This window comes from Crassostrea angulata, chromosome 6, assembly GCF_025612915.1.
Source record: "Crassostrea angulata isolate pt1a10 chromosome 6, ASM2561291v2, whole genome shotgun sequence".
Taxonomy (NCBI): Eukaryota; Metazoa; Mollusca; class Bivalvia; order Ostreida; family Ostreidae; genus Magallana; species Magallana angulata.
This window is the reverse complement of record NC_069116.1, coordinates 49447167-49466183: the sequence shown is the minus strand read 5'-3', so window position 1 is coordinate 49466183 and position 19017 is coordinate 49447167. Positions and strand designations below refer to the sequence as shown.

At 32.8% G+C, this 19017-nt stretch overlaps 1 pseudogene; it reads right to left on the bottom strand.

Annotated features, from left to right (window-relative positions):
• Positions 1-19017, bottom strand: part of LOC128187576 (cubilin-like) — a 39901-nt pseudogene that overhangs the window by 20215 nt on the left and 669 nt on the right.

The following is a 19017-nucleotide window of genomic DNA, read 5'->3' as shown; positions in this document are numbered from 1 at the left end:
ATTGCAGTGTAGGAAGCTTAATTAAGTTTCAACGCAATGAATATAGTGCATTCACATTTATACACTAATGAGCTTGATAAACAAGGATGAAATAAACAAATTTATTTAGAAACATAATTACAGTTTTGAAATAGTACTGATTTACTTGGCCATTTCAAAAATATCGATGATTAGAAAGTTCGTAATAAAAGCCAGTTTTGGTTTTAGATCAATCATTTGATTATAAAAAACACTAAAAATGTATCGGTTATTTCTCAAACAATTGACAATGTTACAGCAGACCTATCTACAGACTAACTAAAATACTGGTTTTATCTGTGTTTCGTTTTCAGTTCTGATATAAGCTGATACAAGTTGGCGTTGACTTTGACATGTGGTCTATGTTCAAAGGTTTTGTCGTACATATGTTCAGGTACTTCAGTATATACACTTTCATCATCTTCCGGTATGGCGTCTTTAATAGAGAAGTGTTCCATAGGAATGCTCTCGTAGATGTTGCCAACACTGGCCACCGATTTGCGTGAGACTGGACGATTTTTCTCCTTGTCAGGTTTTTCAGTATTCAGATATCTAGCATACATTACAGAATAGAGATTGTGAAGTTTATGTATATGAATATCTCAATCGTAAGATGTCTAGGTTTGATCACAAAATAGAAGAATAAATGGTAATGTACAAGTTTATGGAATAAAAATTTAATCAATATTGCTCTCTCTCTCTCTCTCTCTCTCTCTCTCTCTCTCTCTCTCAGCGCTTTACCTTGCTCGTCTTTGTTTTACAATGTATATTCCTAGTGCGACCAATGTAAGCTCTACCACGCCGATCCCAGCGACTAAATATACTAAAACATAAAGGTAACTCAGTAGCAATTTGATGCAAATTATAATCATGCTTTCAGAGTGCTTGAGAATAGAACGAAACCCTGACACCACTCGTTTAAAAAAGACTAGTAAAAGACTTGTAAGCCTTTTTTCATCCCTAGTCGTATTTCTACAATACTTCGGTAAGTCTCTGACTTCTTGTAACAGATCGGAATATTTTGTGTATAGGTAAATCTTACATTGCTATCAGTTGCAATATGATTCAAACAAGTAGACTTGTTCCAGGTAAAAAGAAAAGTAACATCAACTATATCGGTCTATACATTTGAAACCTCCCAGAAAATGCAAGTAAACAATGGATTTAAATAATGCAGAATCTCACATGTAATTAGGTGTAACACATACAAAACGTCTTTATATTTGCATGCTGATATATATGATAAGAAAACTCGAATGGTGTATATATGTTACATGTATAGAGTCGTTCTCGACTGTAATACAATTTGTTAATTAATACCAATAATACAATGTGCATTTAACATAGAATAAATAACTTACATATCTCGTTTGTCCCCAATGTTTCTGAAATTATATTTTAAAATCATTTCATTTTTATGACATATACAATAATTTATAAATCATTGTTTTTAATATACATCTAGAGAACTGTGACTACGTTATTCTACGGGTTAAGTGTGTTTTTATTAACATAGTTTACTTAAAGAAAAATATATAATGCCTTATGAAATGTTCATTTTGTAGACTTCAAATGAAACACAAAGAATAAATAAATGAGCAAATTTGAAATAACAAATATCGGGTCTTTATATATAAAAATGTGTAATTTTTAAACTTTACTAATTGCAATTGTTGCAATCATGTAGCTGCATATCAAAGACAGGTTTACACTATAAGTGTAACATTTCACATCTATGTATCATTGAACAGCGTCAATGACAAAGAGTTACCGATATGAAACCTGTTCCTTTATTTCTAGTGCTCTATTCATTTTACCATGCATGTAATCGTATCGAACAGTACAACTACTTGGTTTACTTTTAACACTGGATATTTGGTAACATACCCTTTTCTATTCTACACATGAAAATGTTTTTAGCCCAATCCGATGTTTGAGACTAGATATCAGTTTTAACCAAACGTGCTGCTTTTAACATTTGTTAAGATTTCTTAATGTTAATACCAACTTGCACCAGAAAAGCACACTGAAGAAACTTTAATTACGGAAACGAAAAATGAGTTCGAAAGAAGGCTGATTTTGAAATTTTAAAGACGCTCAATACATAACAGTTACTTAAAAAGTCCTTACCTTTAATGGTTTGTAAAATAAAGATTAAAAGCTTATCCATACGTCTTCATTAATATCAAATATCCAAAAACAAGCCAAGGTAGTTATAAAATGCCTTAATGTCTATTAAATCTTCACAAAACCAAGTCGCTTGTAGTCTGGTAGACGTAATTTTAATTTTACTAATTTTACAACCGTATCGCGGATTTAAGTTATGGCATGAAGAAAAAATATACACAGACACAAGTTTAGTATAAAAACATCAATGCGACTCATATTGCAAACAAAGATTCATTACTTGAAAGTCACATAAAGAATCAATACTTCCAATGACAAATCTGTAGACATATTAGAATAAACACATTTTTAGATACCTATAGTATTATTCTTTTCAGTGATTGGCTGCGGTGATATCAAGGTAGTGGTCTTCCCAACTGTGTCAGTTTTGGTCAGTAATGTTTCTCCCTTCTCTGTTGTTGTGTGTGCTGGAAAAAATGTTATTTGCGATTTTTTCAAGAGCGATGAAATAAAATATCAATCAATACTTCAAATCTGTGGGATGAATTTGATTAATAAAAACAGGTGTTTACAAGACTTGTCAAATTTTGCTCATTCACAATGTGATAATAGAACAAGTCTAACCAAGAAATAGTGCGCATGAAATAGTACGTACATATTATATTGTTCACTTACAACGAATTTTTCTTAAGTTTATTTTTTGAATAGCACGACGTTGCTAATTTTACATTTTACATGTAAAAGTATGTCTATGAGGAAACTAAGAAAAATTTGGTGGGAGCAAGTTTCTTGGATCAACTTCATATTTTGTGTGTAACAGTGTGCATATATGCATCTATATGAATTAATGTTCCACCAATTTGTTTTGGTGAGTGGTCAATTTAAACTAGGTTCTGCAGCTTTGTTACTAAAAGACGCATTTTTGTCCTTATTAAGAATAGAATTGTGCATAACTAAATAAATTATTGTTAAAAAATAATAGTTAAGTTTAAATATGTTTTAAATTTTATTTAGAGTTTGTGGTAACAAGACATACTCGTTTATGTCATTTAGTGAGAATTCCTAAATATTCTTTCTGTTAAGTGCAGATACATCTGGAAACTGGCATGGTTCCAAATTTTTGTGAAAGTACAAAAATATACCTTTTTGAAAAAAAAATAGATGTCACAAAGTGGCACTTTAAAATTTACTTTGCTAGTTGGGCATTTTGCTACGTTAAAAACTCCCCAGAATCGGATGTCTAGCATAGGGCTTACATTGCAACTTCTTAATTATGGGGAAAATCCGACATAAGCGAGTCAAACAATATGTACTGAACTGTAGGGTTGCTTCAACCATTGCATTTTTATTTTAAATCAATGCAATTAATTCACTAGAAATCATGACAAAATGGGACTTAAGATATAATCTGAAGTAGAATAAACTTAGGCATTTTTTAAAATGCTTATATATCTCACTATTAATGAAAGAAAAAGTAAGCAATCTCACATTCCCCACACATCCCAGTTACTTGACAATGCTACACATAACGAATGACTGAGAACCCACTAGATACACGTATAAACAATAAAAGGGTCATTACCACAAAAATATTCACCAAATCAAAACTTCCAGTATCTGTGCCTTTGACAACTGCAATATTCTAGTAATCGAATAAACATCTCCTGGGAAAATGCACATTTTTACATGAAGTTTCATTTTGTGCAGCAGTTTAAGAGGAGTTACTCATAAAGATAAAAAGATACTGACGGACTGTCAGACGGACGGACGGGTCAAAAACATTACCCTTCAACTTTATTTATAGAGTATACAAATAATAAAACTTTAATTGTTTTAATCAATGAATTTCAAAGTAAATATTCACATTAAATATTTTAATATTAAAAAAAGCAAAATATGAACTACAATGAAAAAATGGAATGCTCATATTGACTTTAGTTATCTAAATATGTATTGTAACTTCCATATTGATGTGGGACCTACATGTAATTATTTGGCTCCAGAAAATTTCCCGTCATTGAAATAACAATTTAACTGGGAATGGGTGTTTAACATTGATAGTTGATTTTCATCTGACAATCTTATAACTATGGAAACGGAACCTATATTTTTGTACATGTATTGATTAATCAGGAAGAATAGTTCATACATATATGCATGCATTGATCTTCCCAACTCAACTAATAAGATCACATCCATGACAAAAATGACAATAACCATGACAATGGCGACAATAATGACAATAACCATGGGATACAATGATTGGACATTATTTGTAAATTAACTGAGTTTTATCAGACGATTTTCTTGAAATGTGGCAATGGTGTGGAATCCATTTCCAATGAATGCACATGATGTTAAATAATCACAGAATAGACAGTATATATAAATAATTGAAATTTTATTGTTTTGGGAGTTGAGTCACACGATATCAAGCCCACAAAATCATATATGATATTATAATATATCATTTATCACGCTTAAAATGTGTAACTATCAGCGTAATTTAGAGGCACGTGTCTTTTCATTACAATACAATAAGCCAGTGCCAAAAAATTGAATTAATAATAAATCTGTAAGAATGCTTCATGATCATGGCGCCAGGCCCCTTTTCCATTAAAATCAAAGCCCAAATAATAATCCCACAAAATTTTGGGTAACTTTTTATGATACATGTATATCGTTATGCAAGTGCTGCATGGCGAGATCTAGGGGAAGAGATAATCTTAACATCTCCTTTTTACCTTAACAGCATCATTTTAAGCACAAAGTGTACCCCTTATCTTTGTCAAGAGGAGTAAAACTAGAAGGGGGGTAGGGAGTAGAGCCCTTTCATTTGTTATAGATTTAGTTACTCACCCCGTCCTTTCTAGATTTTACAACAATATAAAGTAAAAAACGGTTTGGTTCGTATAAAGATAAATATGTAAAAAGAAGGATCAATAAATCGAACTGTAGTTGAAAAGGTTTGCTCCTCTCATTTTTGGAAAATATTTCATGTCACCTCTTATCACAATTATTTGCATTATATATATATATATATATATATATATATATATATATATATATATATATATATATATATATATATATATATATATACTTAAATAAATAAAACAGAATGCGACAGTCCAAATTAAATAAATTGTTTACTGTTAGCGCTTTCAGCCATGTCGGCTCTTCAGACAGTTATACAAAATTAAAAACGTTGTTTGTAACGTTGTCAATGACGTCGTGTTTTTAAAGTTTATTATGACGTCACAATGTACATCAAGGTAGCGATGGCGTGAACTTTATCAATGCCGTTAAGCAATGCATAGATATATAATACAATACATATAAAAAAATATATATATGATAAATCTTTTTTCGATTAAGTTTCGGGTTAAATATTTTAATAAAATAGTCCTCTTTTGTGGTTCGGGCGATTTCATTTGAATTCCACATTTTGTAAAACGGAAATATTTTAAATGTTCCCTTTCCGCACTTCGCAAAATGTTCCGAACATGGAGTGTTTCTCACTGTTTCGTCCTTAATTTGTTGTTTGTGGACTCTCACTCGGGCGTTGAGCTGGTTAGTCTGGCCAATATAATTTTCTCCACATGTTGGACAAGTCGCACAATATATCAAATTGGACGATTTGCAGTTCATTGGGGCATTAGGTTTTAAAATTTGGCCGCTTTTTAATATTATTCCTTCTCCCTCCTGTATAAGGTCACATGTTCCACATCGGGGGTCGCCGCACTTTTTGATGGAAATAGTATTGCTGGACGAGAACTTTGCTTTGGAGAGAATTTTCCTCAGATTCGGCGCTTGTCTTCTGCTGTTTATGATAGATGATTGGTTTAACAGTTTTTTCATATTTTCTGATTGTTCTAATATTGGAAAAAAACGTTTTGCTGATTTAAAAATATTATGGTTACACGGATTATGTGTAGTTACAAACGGAATTTTCTCATCTTGTTTCTCCTCCTTAAGGCGGGTCCTTCTAAGTTGTGCTAAAGGAATATCCATAGCCCGGTTAATTCCGTCATTAATAAGTTCCACGGGGTAATTCTGTCGTCTAAGGTGTTGTTTTAACTCTTGAAGCCTTTGTAGGCGAAGAGAAGGGCGAGTCACAATAGTACAAACACGCCGTGCCATGTTGTATGGAATATTCCTTTTTGTGTGAGACGGATGACATGAATGAAAATCCAAGTATTGATGGGAATCTGTTTCTTTGCTAAATAAATCGGTAATGATATTCTCGCCGTCTTTGATAATAAGAATATCTAAGAATGGGAGTTTCTCACGATGGACGTCTATAGTGAATTTTATCGAGGCCTGCAGTTCATTTAAGATAGAATGAAATTTTATAAGATCCTCTTCCGTTTTGGTCCAAAAGATGAAACAGTCATCAAGGTATCTTTTCCAGTTCTCTTTAATGTATACCGTAAAATCGGCATCAAAGATATCCGGCAATATACTATAAAGTTTTTCTTCAAGGCACCCCATTACAAGTGAGGCATACGTAGGGGCAACTTTTGTGCCCATGGCAGTACCTTTTATCTGTAGGTAATTTTCATCATCAAAGAGGAAAGTGTTATTTTCTAGTACAAGTTTTAGTCCGGCTAAGATGAACTCTTTTGAAAATCTACTATCTATTTGATCTGGATGTTTGTCCAACCAATATTGAATTGCCTCTAATCCTAAATGATGAGGAATATTAGTATATAGGCTGCTTACATCAAATGTAACAAGGATCGTGTCTCCTGGTACTGTTTGTGGGATGTAGTTCAGAAAATCCATATCATCACGAACGTAACTTGTCACTTTGGTGCATAGCGGCTTCAAAATGATATCCAGCATATTGCTTAACCGTTGTGTGCTAGATGCGGGTCCTGCTATGATAGGCCTCAGTTTTAGATCATTTGGTCTAGGAAGTTTGATATAAGTAGAGTTACATTTTTTGACGTTTTCTTGGATATTTTTACATTTGTGGATTTTAGGCAAACCATAAAAATTACTAGATTTAACCTCATATTTAGTCAGATATTCAATTTCATTATCCGTTAGATTGTCTTGGTACTTTCTGGTAAGTTTTTCTATTTTGAGCATGGTTCGCCGATCTTCATTATGTTCCAGTTTTGTGTAAAACTGATGATCTTGAAGTTGAGAAAGTGACATTTCTTTGTAATGGTCTCTATCCATTATGACTATAGCCCCTCCTTTATCGGCGTTTTTAATTATAATTGATGGGTCATTTTTCAAGGTTTGCATTGCTTGATATTGTTTGTGGGAAATATAAGACTTAACAGTTTTATCTGTCACGTTGGAGTTCGCAGTGTTTCCTGGAATTCTTCCTCGGGACAGAATTGGACTCAAAGAGCTCATTCGGGAAACTCTTCACAAATATCACGACAAAATCCGGAGCATTCTTTTTTAGGACAACGCCGGTCACAAACGAAGCGGAAAAAACAATAAACAGTCGGGAAAACATTGATTGCACAATTCCAACAGAGCCTAAAATCATCAACCTTTCGCAAAGAGACTTAAACACTGGTGAAATACAACTTCTGGAGCATGGTTTAAAATTCACACCAACACCAAAGTCTGACAAGGTTGATGTTGTCACGGACACGGAAAAATTTTGTCGAAAATTACGTTTAAAAGAGTTTTTTCAAAATGAAAATAACAATGACATATCTCTTGTTAAAAACAATAAGGGGTTCAAACCACCGTTAAATAGAGATAAACATCTGGAGGATTATATTTCATGTCTTCGCAACACTGCGAACTCCAACGTGACAGATAAAACTGTTAAGTCTTATATTTCCCACAAACAATATCAAGCAATGCAAACCTTGAAAAATGACCCATCAATTATAATTAAAAACGCCGATAAAGGAGGGGCTATAGTCATAATGGATAGAGACCATTACAAAGAAATGTCACTTTCTCAACTTCAAGATCATCAGTTTTACACAAAACTGGAACATAATGAAGATCGGCGAACCATGCTCAAAATAGAAAAACTTACCAGAAAGTACCAAGACAATCTAACGGATAATGAAATTGAATATCTGACTAAATATGAGGTTAAATCTAGTAATTTTTATGGTTTGCCTAAAATCCACAAATGTAAAAATATCCAAGAAAACGTCAAAAAATGTAACTCTACTTATATCAAACTTCCTAGACCAAATGATCTAAAACTGAGGCCTATCATAGCAGGACCCGCATATAGCACACAACGGTTAAGCAATATGCTGGATATCATTTTGAAGCCGCTATGCACCAAAGTGACAAGTTACGTTCGTGATGATATGGATTTTCTGAACTACATCCCACAAACAGTACCAGGAGACACGATCCTTGTTACATTTGATGTAAGCAGCCTATATACTAATATTCCTCATAATTTAGGATTAGAGGCAATTCAATATTGGTTGGACAAACATCCAGATCAAATAGATAGTAGATTTTCAAAAGAGTTCATCTTAGCCGGACTAAAACTTGTACTAGAAAATAACACTTTCCTCTTTGATGATGAAAATTACCTACAGATAAAAGGTACTGCCATGGGCACAAAAGTTGCCCCTACGTATGCCTCACTTGTAATGGGGTGCCTTGAAGAAAAACTTTATAGTATATTGCCGGATATCTTTGATGCCGATTTTACGGTATACATTAAAGAGAACTGGAAAAGATACCTTGATGACTGTTTCATCTTTTGGACCAAAACGGAAGAGGATCTTATAAAATTTCATTCTATCTTAAATGAACTGCAGGCCTCGATAAAATTCACTATAGACGTCCATCGTGAGAAACTCCCATTCTTAGATATTCTTATTATCAAAGACGGCGAGAATATCATTACCGATTTATTTAGCAAAGAAACAGATTCCCATCAATACTTGGATTTTCATTCATGTCATCCGTCTCACACAAAAAGGAATATTCCATACAACATGGCACGGCGTGTTTGTACTATTGTGACTCGCCCTTCTCTTCGCCTACAAAGGCTTCAAGAGTTAAAACAACACCTTAGACGACATAATTACCCCGTGGAACTTATTAATGACGGAATTAACCGGGCTATGGATATTCCTTTAGCACAACTTAGAAGGACCCGCCTTAAGGAGGAGAAACAAGATGAGAAAATTCCGTTTGTAACTACACATAATCCGTGTAACCATAATATTTTTAAATCAGCAAAACGTTTTTTTCCAATATTAGAACAATCAGAAAATATGAAAAAACTGTTAAACCAATCATCTATCATAAACAGCAGAAGACAAGCGCCGAATCTGAGGAAAATTCTCTCCAAAGCAAAGTTCTCGTCCAGCAATACTATTTCCATCAAAAAGTGCGGCGACCCCCCGATGTGGACCATGTGACCTTATACAGGAGGGAGAAGGAATAATATTAAAAAGCGGCCAAATTTTAAAACCTAATGCCCCAATGAACTGCAAATCGTCCAATTTGATATATTGTGCGACTTGTCCAACATGTGGAGAAAATTATATTGGCCAGACTAACCAGCTCAACGCCCGAGTGAGAGTCCACAAACAACAAATTAAGGACGAAACAGTGAGAAACACTCCATGTTCGGAACATTTTGCGAAGTGCGGAAAGGGAACATTTAAAATATTTCCGTTTTACAAAATGTGGAATTCAAATGAAATCGCCCGAACCACAAAAGAGGACTATTTTATTAAAATATTTCACCCGAAACTTAATCGAAAATAGATTTATCATATATATATTTTTTATATGTATTGTATTATATGTCTATGCATTGCTTAACGGCGTTGATAAAGTTCACGCCATCGCTACCTTGATGTACATTGTGACGTCATAATGAACTTTAAAAACACGACGTCATTGACAACGTTACAAACAACGTTTTTAATTTTGTATAACTGTCTGAAGAGCCGACATGGCTGAAAGCGCTAACAGTAAACAATTTATTTAATTTGGACTGTCGCATTCTGTTTTATTTATTTAAGTATTTTTTGCTGTATCAAGGCTTTATTTATCTACATATATATATATATATATATATATATATATATATATATATATATATATATATATATATATATATAATTTCCCAATACAACAAAAAATAAATCGGCACAGTTTTAAATAATTTAAAAATAATAAATATCCAAACCAAAATCACAAATTGATCCTATTAACCGCAAACGTTTTTGCCATTCCTGGCTCTTCAGGCAGTTATGTACAAATGACAGAGAACCCACTAGATACACGTATAAACAATAAAAGGGTCATTACCACAAAAATATTTATCAAATCAAAACTTCCAGTATCTTAACTGCCTGAAGAGAAAGGAATGGCGAAAACGTTTGCGGTTAATAGGATCAATTTGTGATTTTTTTTCTGGATATATATATATATATATATATATATAGAGGATATCTATATTGTGTGATTTTATATTTGCTTTATCCAACGAGTTGAAATGGTGTATATATTCGCGAGGCTTGCCGAGCGAATATAACCATTTCAACGAGTTGGATAAAGCAAATATAAAATCACACAATTATAGATGTTCTATTTATCTCATACAATTTGATTCATATTATAAAGCTTTTGAGACAGTCCCTTATGTGACCCGAATTGTTTTTTTTTCTTCAAAGATTAAAAACGATGATGCAACGTTGTGTTATGCGGCTTTTGTGACCTTGCGCAATACAATTTAGTACGTCATTCCTGAGATAAATCTAACTGTTTTAATGTAAAGTTTCACTGAAATAAACCTTAAAATAATTTATTAGCTCTAAATAATTTTTCTTAGAGCTTATTCACTTGATTAAATGAAAATTCCGATTAGAAGACTTGAATAATCAAGTTTGTTGACTTACACAAAGTTGCGGATGCTCGTTAGTTTGAATTGACTCGAACGAGTAACAGTTGTTGATGTTTAATAAAAGAAACACTAGGATAGCCTTATGATTCGAAATTGAAAATAGTGAATAAGGATGCTTACTGGTGGTGGAATAAAAGTCTTATGAAACATTATTTCGGTAAGTTCTTGTATATAAACACAACCAGAGCGCTCTGTTTTCATCGCGTCCCCACAATAGCCTCCCGGTTCCGACGCCTGTGTTACGCAGTTATATGTTTTCCCTCATATTTGTAATTTAAATCTTTGACAAAATCAGTTTTATATTAATTTTTGTAGCAGATATAGTTATGTTGAAAGTACTAGCAAATCTTCGAAAATAGGTCACTGAAGCGTTGAAGCGAGGGGTTGTGTCAAAAATAGTTCGGACCGGAAGTATTTGATAAAGCATCACCCGTTTGATATAGCAAAGGTTTATCACACGGGTAATATACACCACATGTATGAGATAAATATATATATATATATATATATATATATATATATATATATATATATATATATATATATATATATATATATATAACAATGCCAAATGAACGATATGAAATAAAACGGTTAAAAGAAAATTATATATTTACAGAGTTAATACGGGATTATATTTTGTGACTAAGTGTTTAGCGAACAATTTTTGCAGCTCAATAGTTTTAGAGTACTGTTACTTTAGCCTCCTAATTTTCAGCGCAAACTTAATTTTTAGATAGTTTGTGTACTACGATTTAATCTGTGTTTCTTTAAAAAAAAATTGATCAATTATTTGATATTTTTGTCGGCATGTTTTGGCATATTTAGTTTATATTTTATAAAAGTCAAGAATAGATTAACTCCAGTTTTTGCCTAAAAAGAACTTATTTCATACCATATTTCAATTTTTTTAGATTTTGAGATGTGACTCCTATTTTTTATCTACTTTTATATGAGACGTTATATGTATGTCTATTCGTATGCAAAGTTTTGGAAAGTTGGCATTACTATTATTTTTTTGGCGTTGTAATATTACTCCAAATTTTTGTAACAATTTTAACATTTGCTGTTGTATTCATTATGTATTGGCATTTGAAGCCATCAGTAACGCAAGATTTTTGTAACTTTGACTTAGATATATTTTTTCATAGTCACCACAAAGGTTCAACTTCATACTGTATTGAAATACTAACTAAATAATACTTTGAACTATAAGTATTTGTTTGATTTCTTCAAATATTCAATTTCCATGCCAAATTTAGGCAATAATTTTAGGAAAATTTTCATTTCTGTTTGAGACCTTATATTTTCAAAAAATGGCATGTGACATAGGTCAAAAATAACATAAATGAACATCTTCGGTCCTAATCTTTATATTCCAGATGTTTTTGGATGATTGACATTACTACTTTTTCAGGTTCCAACCTCCTTAATAGCAATAATTATACCCGCACTTTCTAAAGAAAGTTCGGGTATATTGTTGTTACCCTGTTCCGTCCGTCCGTCCGTCCGTCCGTCCGTCCGTCTGTCTGTCTGTCCGTCTGTCACGTTTTACTTTCTCAAACTGCTCTTACATCTTATAAACCAGCAAACTGAACTCTTGGAGTTTGATTTGGGGTATCATGTTGTTTTGTAAGAAGGTTTCAAAAATTCTCTGTTAGTCCTGGGGGTCAAATAATTGGTAAAAAATGACGTTTTTTCACCAAAAAACCTTCTTCCTCGAACTCCTCCTACATTTTCAACAGTAGACAAATCATCTTTTGGAATATGTTTTACGGTATCCTATAGATGTCCAATAAGGTTTCGGAATTTTCAATTTTGCCCTGGGGGTCATTCAATGGCTGAAAAATGACGGTTTTTTTTTAACGAAAAAAACTGGTTTTAAAAACGTCATTTTTTTGGCAGTAGCCAAATTATCTTCTAGAATATGATTGGGGGTGTCATATTGAGGTGTGATCGGGTTTCAGAATTTTTTTTTTTATTAAGGGGATCAGTGAGCAACAAAAAATGACGTTTTTTTGCAAAAAAAGTATGGTTCCCAGAACTCCTCTTACAACTTTTGGAGTAGCTACGTCATCTCTTGGGATACAATTGGGGCTGTCCTATAGATGTGCAATAAGGTTTTAAAAATTTTAATTTCATCCAGGGAGTCAAATAGTAGCAGAAAGTTGACGTTTATCACTTAATAAAAACCCATAGATCCAAGAGCTCCTCTTATGATTTAATGGATAGACACATCATATCTTTGGATATGATAGGGACTGTTCTATAGATGTGCAGTAAGGTTTTAAAAATTTAAATTTCATCCAGGGAGTCAAAAAGTAGCAAAATAATTGACGTTTATCACTTCAAAAAAACATAGATCCTAGAACCCCTTTTATGATTTAATGGATAGACATATCATATCTTGGGATATGATAGGAACTGTTCCATAGATGTGCATTACGGTTTTGAAAAATTAGATTTAACCCTGAGGCCCATTACCTACATACCTTTTGATGCCCTTTAAGGATCAAGAATATATATGGTTAAGGGGTGGGGATCTCAACCGTTTTTGAGATATTCGTGCACTTCCTGTTCGAGGGGGGGGGGTCATGACCACCCCCGGGGCCCATGACCTACATACCGTTTGATGCCCTTTGTCACAAGGAACAAGAATATATATGGTTTAAGGGTGGGGATCTCAACTGTTTTGAAGATATTAAGGGACTTGCTGTTTGAGGGGGTCAGGACCACCCACAGGGCCCATGACCTACATAACATGTGATGCCCCTTGACATCAGAAACATGAATATATATGGTTTAGGGGTCATGATTATAACAGTTTCTGAGATATATGGTAATTACAAATTCCTGGGGGGTGGGGATGACCCGAGGGGTCAGATCTAATTAACCCTATATATTGCCAGTAACAGTCAATATATGATTATAAAAACCCTATATTATTATCTTTGTCCGTTTTCAAGTTACCATTTACAATAGAGTCTACAATTCTTCCTACAAGGTTCAATGTTAGACCCCACACCCTTTTAACACCCCCCCCCCCCCGAAAAGTGGTTGTCTAACCCAAAATGAGAAAAATCAAACCATGGTGCACAACTATATATGCAGGCCTATCATATCCTAGAGTTTTGTAAAATTCTGTTCAGCCATCTCTGAGAAACAAGTTCAGAGCGGGAAAGAAGAAAAAGAAGAAGACGAAGAATAATAATATATACATGTATTAAGAACCGTACAAAAACAATGTCTCCAAATTTCATTTGGGAGACTTAATAATAAAGATTAAATAGAGATAGGATCACCAAACATCAATAATTTAATGATAATTGACAATTTTTGATTCTAAGGGGGTCAGGATTACCCCTTAGGGTCATGACTTACATGCCATAATGATCTGATGCGCCATGACCTAAGGAGGAATAATATCTTTGGATTAAGGTGGGGATGTCAATTATGGTTTTTATGATATTTGATAATTTCAGGAAGAACACTTGGGATCATGACCTACATACCATCTGAAATGCCTTGAACAAAGAAACAATAATATAATGTGTACATGATATATGATTCAATTTAAGAACCCAGATATAGATCAATCATCTATGTTTTGTAATACTTCCTATGTATATATACATGTACATGTATTAGTTTGTGTTTTGTTCTATACTATTCATGACTGTAGTATAGCTTAGTCTTATTTTAAAATACATTAAAAAATTGTCAAATATATGACTTGGAACCCCCACCCCCAAACAAACTCAAATATAAACTGTTCTCTCTCTCCCACCCCCCCCCTTAATTGTCGAATGATCTATTAATAAAAATCAAAACATAATTTGGATGTCTAAAAACTTTTATAAACTGGTAAAAAATGTTATTCTTAAAAATAATTACATTACACCTTGCATATTTGACAAAAGATCTATTGAGATATGATCAGAGGTCATATTTCTTCCTTGGGATCAATATCTAGTATTCACTGACAAGTTAACATTAATAACAATAAATGATTCAAATTATAAATGTCTATACTCCACATTCACCCCCCCCCCCCCATCCCCCCCCCCCCAAATCTAACCTGGCTCTAAAGATTCAGTCTTCTTAATACATTCTTACATGTGTACAGTAGCAAATTTTAAATCATTTCTTGATTGCTTTTTCTCTCCTGATGCACATTAACATTTTGGAAATTAGCAATTTTTCGTGGGGTCAGAACAGTCCCATAAGGTCATGACCTACATTGTATTTGATGCATTATAATACATTAAGAAAGAAATACTCCTTCCTTCCTATTATAACTCATATAAAAATGATAAGTGTCTACACTTACTTACATGTAATACACAAATTTAATAAGAAATTGTTTATACAAGGTCAATATGGGGTCAACTCAATAGTGCAAGTCTGACAAATGAAAAAAATAGCTTTTGCAACTAAAATGACAGAAACTTTACAAATGCGATAAGATAGGTAACGATGATAAGCTTATTTAAATATTAAAAGATGATGATACAGTATGCTGTCAAAGGGAGATCACATTTAGAAAGTGAAAGTAGAACTTATGTATGCTGGCATCTCATTATATTGTGCTACTGCTACTACATGTATTATACTTACCTATATTGGTCAACATCATAATGATAATCCAATTAAAACACAATAATCGAATTCCTTTAGTTGATCTTAACTAATCCTTTTCTGCATATGGAAAACACAGACGTGAACCCATCTAATCGAAGAGCTGGGTAAAACTAGTACCCGCTAATGAGACCTGCAGACCTGTGTTGTGTACGTAACTTCGGACAAAGATCAGTTATTTGTAACATGCATGTATTTTTATGACCTATTCTTCAAATCCACTTGCACTATTTTTTTTATGTAAATAACAGCTTTTAGGTGGTGCAGGACACCTGCATATTGTGATGTATACTTCCTATTGAGATAAACAATAAAGTATATTAAATATTAATTAAATATTTACCCCCCCCCCCAATAATGTTACCTAACATTGAAGCGCAATGGGTTATAGCGTTTACATGTCTGTAAGAGCATTGGGGTCCAAGGTGTATTTTTGGTAATAAGCCTATATGAATTTTCATGGTGGGGGGGGGGAGGGGTCTTGCCCCTCACTCCCACCCCATCTCTAAATCTGTGCACACGATTATGTACATGTAGGCACACAGAAGCAAAACTAAAACCGGCAACCGCCAAGGGGAGGGGGCATAATTTAATTTTTAATTTTGTTTGTATTAATTATATAGACCATTATACTTTCTATGACATGAAATGTTAAGATTATTGATTAACTGAAAATTCACTGCAAACAGTTCAACCCCAAATTGCACATAAAGTGCTGCTCATGTGTATTATCATATGGGAAGGGATCTCATCCTTCAGTTATGAAAATTATAATTTTTAAATGTATTACCGGAGCTAAATTTTTGTATGTGGCCTTCCTTTTTAATTAAACTGGTACAAAACAGTGTTATTTAGGGGCAAACACTTGGTGCGGGTATTACTGTCTAATGACAGCATCTAGTTTATTATTTGTTTACTCAACAAATTCAAACTGTCAATTGCTTGAAGAATTCTACCCTTCCCAACTGCAGGGTGATTTGTTGCTGGTCAGTAAAATTGATTATAAAAATGCTCACAAGAATCAAGGAATACAATTATAGAGCAAGATTTTTTTGTCTTGCCTAGATGGCCGATTGGTTAGCGCGGTGGTCGAGGTCGTGAGCTTAATCCCCGGCCGGGTGGGAGGTGGAGCTCTAATGTAAGTGAATATCCTTGGGCATATTCTATATATATCTATATCTTTCACTATTGGCAGGTATTTGGAATTAAGAGTCCCCACTAGAAATCTAATTCGATTTTTATATAATATTTTGATTGATTTTTATACATCTTTAGTAACTCTTATTCATATCAAATTTTCATGAAAATCACTATTGTAGAAGTGAATTGGGTCCGTTGTCCATAATATCTATTCTAAAAAAATTACGCCGTCGCTTGTTAAAATATGTTACGCTCCTGCTTTAAACAAATTACAAAATAATACCGTTTTATTATGTCACGAAAGACATTAAAAAGATACAAATAATGATATTGCACCTACCCTGGACTTTTTTTTGCATTTATTTTTTACAAGGTGAATCTTTTTAGCACAAAGGTGGACCCTTAACTTTTACATTACGGGTTTATTTTACTTGGTGGATCTGTTATAAAACAACACCGGGCAGGTAACATTTCCTGATAATGATTGAACTTCTGTGCTGTTTAGACTAAATAGAGGTTTTCTTTTGGATTTACATATGTTATATACTGTGTCTGATGAATAGCACTTACAGGATGGGGCAATTTTTGGGCAATTAAAATCACTCACATCATTTCTTAATTTTTTGCCTAACTTAAACTCAAGTTATGCAACAATGTGACTTAAATACCTTCTCTACAGAAAAGCGCATGAGGGGAGGCAAACATAACAAAAGTAATGAAAAGCAAATGTAATGAAGAATATTTCTCTGAAAAAAATCCAGTGATAACAGCTATCTTTAAAAAAAATATATATAATATTTTTTTCACTTTCATGTATTGACTTCAATGGATTAAATCTCTTGTAAATTAAAATTTTAAAAACCACCAAGTTTTATCATTTAATATTATTTTGAATTGGTATGCTTTGGTTGATTTTTTACTTGTTAACCCTTGAGAAACATCCATATATAAATAAACAAAACATAAGAAATGTTCTTATCAACACAAAATTTCAGTAAGTGAAGTGCCGTTTTTTCAGAATTTCTTTCACAAAAAATGACAAAAATTCATAATTATCATTTCTTGGCATTCTGTAAACATTGACACCCTTGGGTCATCAGTGTGTACAACAAACAAAAAAACTCCTTATTAGGAATAAGGTCTACTTTCTTCCAAATGATGTTTAGAAGTTTTATGATTATTTACTAAATTTAACAATTCTTTCCTTCAATCTTCTGTAATTTAAAGACATATTACCCAGAATGCAATACTGGCTGTTACTATAAATAAAAACAACAAGTGCTAAAACAAACATCATATTTCTGACTCTAAATAGCTATGATTACATTCTGTTTATTTTTGGAATTTTCTACCACAGATTCTTCCCCCCCATGATATGCATGTTTTTGTTTGTATACATGCTCATAACAAATACACTAAAAATAAAGCCAAGATACTTTTTATTCCAAATAAAATTAAGTTTACAATTGACATTTTCTATAAAATATAAATCTTTACTATGAAAACTTTTTTGGCGACAAATCTGTCATGAACTCCCAATGGCCATTTTCGATAAATTTCCCTGTCTTACTTCACTGCCTCGTAAATCTATAAGTTAGGAGCGGTAAGACATACAAGAGCATACCTGACTAGTCATTCAATTTTAGTATCGTGAAACGCTTGGTAATTATAATCAAACGAATACGATTTTAAAATAGACAATCTTTTTCAAGTATTTTTACTTAATTCATTACACATTTCTCAACACAGGCACAGTTACCATGAGCGCCAAACGCAATAATAATTATGTTGTTAATATTTAATTAAAGGTTTATAAGATAGGATGCAAGCATCGTTTTGAAATTATTTCCTTTGGAAAGAAACTTGATATTAACTGGTACTCAATGATTGCAGATAATAAGATACTATTAAAACAATACAACAAATTAAATCAAACACTCTAAGGTACAAGTACTTTTTAAAAATCAAATTTTTAAAATAGCTATAGTTAAATCTAAAAGATCGAAATGAGCACAGTAAAATTTCTAATTTGATTAACTAAACAAAAGCTATTTTTCCTATTCGTTTTAATTTACCTTTTTCTTTTGCTACATACGCCCCTGTATCATTCGTAAATGGATAGGTTGTCTGTGCCCTTGGTTGTTCTGGTTTCGATGTCAACAAACCTGAGGTCAACGTTTGGATCTCCGTACTTGTTGATATTTTATTTATTGGAATTA